This window comes from Aegilops tauschii, chromosome 1 (genome assembly GCF_002575655.3).
Source record: "Aegilops tauschii subsp. strangulata cultivar AL8/78 chromosome 1, Aet v6.0, whole genome shotgun sequence".
Classification (NCBI taxonomy): Eukaryota; Viridiplantae; Streptophyta; class Magnoliopsida; order Poales; family Poaceae; genus Aegilops; species Aegilops tauschii.
The window spans coordinates 288,627,767-288,635,379 of NC_053035.3; positions in this window are offsets into that span (position 1 = coordinate 288,627,767).

The window sequence follows — 7,613 nt, forward strand, 5'->3', positions numbered from 1 at the left end:
TGGATGGACTAGAAATCCGACGCCTCTTAGCAGATAGGGGACGAAGCACACTCGCTCCCCCGGAGGGATTGGGGAAGTCCTCCGCCTGAGTCACGCCATTGAAGGAGGCCGACCCTGCTCGAACAGGGACCAGATCCGCGGGAGGAAGAAATCCCTGCGTTTGCAACTTTGCTAGTTGACTATGAGTCACAGAGCACTTCTCCCACTTGTTTCTCTTAGGAATGGAGCGGGAGGAGGAGCTGGGAATGCTAGCCATGATAGAATGGTTTCTCCTGGCAGTCTCTGGGGCTTTTCTCGGCGCAGTGTAGCCTGGATCTAGGATCCAATGTCTTTAAATAGGCGCTCTGCCTTGCATGGACGGAGTGTAATTCACAAAAATACCATGACGCCCCGCATTCGCTCGACACATGGAAGATGAAGTTATTAGCGCACAGAAGCCGTGGGGAGTGATATTGGATCAATGGCCAAATATACTACTTGGAGAAGGAACCTGCCTTGCAAGGCCGAAGACGATATGAGTGCCGAGCACCTCGCTATTGAAGACTGGTTCGGGGGATAATGAGGGAGTCCTGGACTAAGGGGTCCTCAGGCGTCCGGCCTGTTATCCATGGGTCGGGCTGATGGGCTGTGAAGACATGAAGGCCGAAGACTGCACCGTGTCTGGATTGGACTCTACTTGGCGTGGAGGGCAAGCTTGGCGACCGACTATGAAGATTCCTTCTTATGTAACCGACTCCATGTAAACCCTAGATCCCCCGGTGTCTATATAAACTGGAGGGGTTAGTCCGGAAAGGATATATTCATTACCATATACACATAGGCTAGACTTCTAGGGTTTAGCCATTACGATCTCGTGGTAGATCAACTCTTGTAACACCCATATTCATCAAGATCAATCAAGCTGGAAGTAGGGTATTACCTCCATAGAGAGGGCCCGAACCTGGGTAAACATCGTGTCCCCCGTCTCCTGTTACCATCGATCCTAGACGCACAGTTCGGGACCCCCTACCCGAGATCCACCGGTTTTGACACCGAGAGTGACCTCCGTCCTGCTGTCCTGCTGGTCTTGGTCTCGTTGCACTGATATGGAAACCACTGCCTGATACCTCGGGACTCCTCGCCTGGGCTTGCCTCTTTAGCACCAAAGAGGAAACGAGGACAGTGTGCACGCTAGCACCCGCCTGGCCTTGGTCGTCATGGCTTACGTCACCGGAACCTCGCGAGGTGCCCCTTGCCTTGATCTCTCCACCCCTCACGAGCCAGCCTGGTGAGGCCTCCCTCGAGGAGGTCTTGCGTCGTCCGCCTCGCGAGGCTTGGCCCCTCGCGAGGTTCTGAGTGTTTGCTGGTGAAGATAGGCCGTACAGGGCCGCTGGTGGAGCCACGCCGTGGGTCGCAGGCAGGCAAGTCTGGGGACCCCCGTTCCCAGGACGCCGACAAATAGCATGGAACAATCAAAAATTATAGATACGTTGGAGACGTATCAAGCATCCCCAAGCTTAATTCATGCTCGTCCTCGAGTAGGCAAATGATAAAAACAGAATTTTTGATGCGGGTTGCTACCTAACATATTTATCAATGCAGTCTCTTTTATTTGGCATGAATTTTCAGATCCGTATGATTCAAAACAAAAGTTCATTGACACAAAAACAATAATACTTCAAGCATACTAGAAAGCAAATCATTAAGCTTAAAAAATAACATGGCTAAAGAAAGTTATCCCTACAAAATCATATAGTCTTGTCCACCCCGATGTCAGCCAAGCAAAGTATAAATCATGCCCACGCCGGTGTCAGCCAAGCAATTGTTTCATACTTTTTAATGCGCTTCAGCCATTTCAACTCTTCACGCAATACATGAGCGCGAGTCATGGACATGGCACTATGGGTGGAGTAGAAGGTGGCAGTAGACAAAATAAGGGAGAAAGTCTCACATCAACTAGGCAAATCAATGGACTATGGAGATGTCCATCAATTGATATCAATGTTAGTGAGTAGGGATTGCCATGTAATGGATGCACTAGAGCTATAAGTGTATGAAAGCTCAAAAGAAAACTACTGGGTGTGCATCAACTTGCTTACTCATGAAGACCTAGGGCATTTGAGGAAGCCCATCGTTGGAATATACAAGCCAAGTTCTATAACGAAAAATTCCCACTAGTAATATATGAAAGTGACAAAATAGGAGACTCTCTATCATGAAGAACATGGTGCTACTTTGAAGCACAAGTGTGGAAAAGGATAGTAACATTGTCCCTTCTCTCTTATTCTCTCCTTTTTTTTGGTGGGCTTCTTTGGCCTCTTTTTTTATCTGGGCTTCTTTGTCCTCTTTTATTTTGATAACCTCACATGGGACAATGTTCTAATAATGATGATCATCACACTTTTATTTACTTACAACTCAAAATTACAACTCGGTCCTAGAACAAAGGTATGATTCTATATGAATGCCTCCGGCGGTGTACTGATGACCCACAAGTATAGGGGATCAATTGTAGCTCTTTTTGATAAGTAAGAGTGTCGAACCCAACGAGGAGTAGAAGGAAATGACAAGTGGTTTTCAGCAAGGTGATGGCTGCAAGTGCTGAAATTGTAAGTAACAGAGTAGTTTGATAGCAAGATAATTTGTAACGAGCAAGTAACGATGACAGTAGCAAAAGTGCAGCAAGGTGGCCCAATCCTTTTGAGGCAAAGTACAGGCCAAAACGGTCTCTTATGATAAGAAAATTATTCTTGAGGGTACACGGGAATTTCATCTAGTCACTTTCACCATGTTGGTTCGATTCGTGTTCGCTACTTTGATAATTTGATATTGTCCGATTTCGGGTTCCGCGGACTCTTGAGAGGTTTGAACTCTGGGGTGCGTGCGAAGAACTCAACCTCCCTAGTCTGCCTACTCGCTTGTCTCACGGCCTAGCTCGATGAACAGGAAGGAAACGAGACACATCAGTTTACCCAGGTTCGGGCCACCTTGCGGTGTAAAACCCTACTCCTGATTTGTGGTGGATTGGCCTTGAGGGGCTGGGGATGAACTAGTACAGTGGAAGAACAACCTTAGGAGGAGGAGTGTTCTTGGGCTCGAATGAGCCGGTGAGTGATAACCCACAAGTATAGGGGATCGTTTGTAGCCTTCTTCGATAAATAAGAGTGTCGAACCCAATGAGGAGCTAAAGGCAGAACAAACATTCCCTCAAGTTCTATCAACCACCGATACAACTCTACGCACACTTGACGTTTGCTTTACCTAAAATATGTATGAAACTATTTTCCAAGAAAAAAACTATCAATAGTACAGCGAGCTGCTAAACAAATGGTTTTTAACCCCTTCCTGTGACGGCCTTTGGAACCGTCTCCAAGTGAGTGTGGGTGCTAGGGGGTCCTTCCCACACGACCCAGAAACCGTCGGGGATATGCCCTCCTGGCACACACGCTCGGCAAAATGAGGTCGTGTGCGACCGGCGAGCACTCAAATACAGAAATACGGAAAGTAGTGCTAAAAAAATACAATTATACAGGCGAAATCATTTCTGGTCGTAAGTACATCCCACACAGTCAGCCAGCGCTAAACGTTTCCGTTCGTATATACATCCCACATAGTCACTCCAAGGAAAACGTTTCTGTTCCCAAGTACATCACACACAATTTTCCCGGTTAAATCATTTGTGATAGCGTTTCCATTGCACACGGTATTAACAATTTTATCGTTTGCGTTATTGAATTCATCACACAAGGTGCCTAGAAGAAACTGTGTGTCAAGGGCTGTCCATCACAGACAGTTTTTATGTGGTAAACATTTGCGCTAGGTGGCCTAACGGAAACAGTTTTCAAGAGGATGTCATCTGTGATTGTCCTTTAATCTAACACGGTTTATTCCTAGAAACTGTGTGCGTTATTGAATGCATCGCACACGGTGTTTTCTCAATAACCGTTTGCAATAGAAAACCCAATTAGCAGGCTAATAATCTGATTATTTATAATCCATTTATTAATCTAATTGACGTTTCATATTAAGCACACAATATATTTCATTTTCATAACTGAAATACATCAGAGTACAACATCATATAGCTTCAACACTCAGCTACCCCATTACACAACTACACCAGGATCAAGTTTCACATGCAACATCTATAACCTTTCGAAATTAGCATCATAGACTGTACATATACAGATGTATCTCATCTGGAAAACTGCTGAAGCAGAAGGCGAATATTGAGCCTTCATTGATGTTGAAGGTCTTTGTAACTTTAGACCAGTGCCTGTGGATGATTGACCGTCCATCCTTCGTCCTCTTCAGGAACACTGCAATATTGAACCGTGGGTGTTGTATGAATACCTACCTCGCCTCCTGACCATATAGGTGGTTTGAGAGGTAATCATCAGTGAACTGCTTTGGAAAGGCCTGAAAACAAGGATGTGCATAAATATCTTCTCTATATTGGAAATGGGGCAAAGGAATAAAAAGGCAAGGTATAATAGTTATTACCATCCTGTAGTGAACTGATGTCTTCTTCATTGTGCAGACAAAGATCTTGTTGTTTTTTGTCGCTAATTTCTTTATCCTAACAATCTTTCTGAGTTTCTTGACTTGTCTGATATTCATGGACAACTCATTTCCACATATGCAAAAAGGGTCGAACAGTGGGTCAAAACCTCTGACAGCAGGACCTACATGTGCAAGACCAAATTATTGAAAACCTAAATATTAGAATGGTTCCGGCAATTGCACAATAATGTGCTATTAGACAACGGACCATGCACGTGCTAACCTCGATTGTAAACCTCAGTGCTTCCCATTGTTTCCCTGCAACACATATAAGGTAGTTAGTCATCAGGTTAAGTAAGGGTTCACATGCTATCAGTAAAATATGTTGATGAAAAATAAGCACATTGCAAATTCATCAGATTAATTCAAGCCACATGGAAAACACATTTATCCAAACCAAGCATGATTAAGAACTAGGAAATATAGCACGTGTATATGTTTCTCATGTATTAAGTGTAGCCAAATTCGATTTATTCCTCACATGCACAACAATACAAAATTCTACCCACGACAATTGGACATCGCAATGTAGAATTGAACCAAGCAGTTAGCTAAACACCAGAACAAATGAACCAAACATTAACTGGGCACCACATTGCACAATATAACATACTCCTAATAGAAGATCAGACAGTTAACCAAACCAAGCATGCTTAACAACTGAAGGAAATATGCCCTAGAGGCAATAATAAAGTATTATATATTTCCTTATATCATGATAAATGTTTATTATTCATGCTAGAATTGTATTAACCGGAAACATAATGCATGTGTGAATACATAGACAAACAGAGTGTCACTAGTATGCCTCTACTTGACTAGCTCGTTAATCAAACATGGTTATGTTTCCTAGCCATAGACATGAGTTGTCAGTTGATTAACGGGATCACCTCATTAGGAGAATGACGTGATTGACTTGACCCATTCCGTTTGCTTAGCACTCGATCGTTTAGTATGTTGCTATTGCTTTCTTCATGACTTATACATGTTCCTATAACTATGTGATTATGCAACTCCCGTTTACCGGAGGAACACTTTGTGTGCTACCAAACGTCACAACGTAAATGGGTGATTATAAAGGTGCTCTACAGGTGTCTCCAAAGGTACTTGTTGGGTTGGCGTATTTCGAGATTAGGATTTGTCACTCCGATTGTCGGAGAGGTATCTCTGGGCCCACTCGGTAATGCACATCACTATAAGCCTTGTAAGCATTGTGACTAATGAGTTAGTTGCGGGATGATGTGTTACGGAACGAGTAAAGAGACTTGCCGGTAACGAGATTGAACTAGGTATCGAGATACCGACGATCGAATCTCGGGCAAGAAACATACCTATGACAAAGGGAACAACGTATGTTGTTATGCAGTCTGACCGATAAAGATCTTCGTAGAATATGTGGGAGCCAATATGGGCATCCAGGTCCCGCTATTGGTTATTGACCGGAGAGGTGTCTCGGTCATGTCTACATAGTTCTCGAACCCGAAGGGTCTGCAAGCTTAATGTTACGATGACAGTTTTATTGAGTTTTGATGTACCGAAGGAGTTCGGAGTCCCGGATGAGATCGGGGACATGACGAGGAGTCTCGAAATGGCCGAGACGTAAAGATCGAAATATTGGACGACTATATTCGGAATTTGGAAAGGTTCCGAGTGATTCGGGTATTTTTCGGAGTACCGAAGAGTTACGGGAATTCGTATTGGGCCTTAATGGGCCATACGGGAAAGGAGGGAAAGACCTCAAAGGGTGGCCGCACCCCTCCCCATGGGCTAGTCCGAATTGGACTAGGGAGGGGGGCGCCCCCTTCCTTCTTTCTCCTTCCCCCTTCCCTTCTCCTACTCCCACAAGGAAAGGAGGAGTCCTACTCCCGGTGGGAGTAGGACTCCCCCCTTTGGCGCGCCTCTCCCTTTGGCCGGCTGCCTCCCCTTGCTCCTTTATATACGGGGGCAGGGGGGCACCGCAGAGACACAACAATTGATCCTTGAGATCTCTTAGCCGTGTGCGGTGCCCCCCTCCACCATATTACACCTTGATAATACCGTTGCGGAGCTTAGGCGAAGCCCTGCATCGGTGGAACATCATCATCATCACCACGCCGTCGTGCTGACGAAACTCTCCCTCAACACTCGGCTGGATCGGAGTTCGAGGGACGTCATCGAGCTGAACGTGTGTAGAACTCGGAGGTGCCGTGCGTTCGGTACTTGATCGGTCGGATCGTGAAGACGTACGACTACATCAACCGCGTTGTGATAACGCTTCCGCTGTCGGTCTACGAGGGTACGTGGACAACACTCTCCCCTCTCGTTGCTATGTTGCGTGTGCGTAGGAATTTTTTTGAAATTACTACGTTCCCCAACAGTGGCATCCGAGCCTGGTTTTATGCGTTGATGCTATGCACGAGTAGAACACAAGTGAGTTGTGGGCGATATAAGTCATACTGCTTACCAGCATGTCATACTTTGGTTCAGCGGTATTGTGAGATGAAGCGGCCCGGACCGACATTACGCGTACGCTTACGCGAGACTGGTTTCACCGTTCGGAGCAATCGTTGCTTAAAGGTGACTGGCGGGTGTCTGTCTCTCTCACTTTAGTTGAACCGAGTGTGGCTACGCCCGGTCCTTGCGAAGGTTAAAACAGCACCAACTTGACAAACTATCGTTGTGGTTTTGATGCGTAGGTAAGAACGGTTCTTGCTAAGCCCGTAGCAGCCACGTAAAACTTGCAACAACAAAGTAGAGGACGTCTAACTTGTTTTTGCAGGGCATGTTGTGATGTGATATGGTCAAGACATGATGTGATATAATTTGTTGTATGAGATGATCATGTTTTGTAACCGAGTTATCGGCAACTGGCAGGAGCCATATGGTTGTCGCTTTATTGTATGAGATGCAATCACCATGTAATAGTTTTACTTTATCACTAAGCGGTAGCGATAGTCGTAAAAGCAATTATTTGGCGAGACGACAACAATACTACGATGGAGATCAAGGTGTCGCGCCGGTGACGATGGTGATCATGACGGTGCTTCGGAGATGGAGATCACGAACACGGTGCTTCGGAGATGGAGATCACG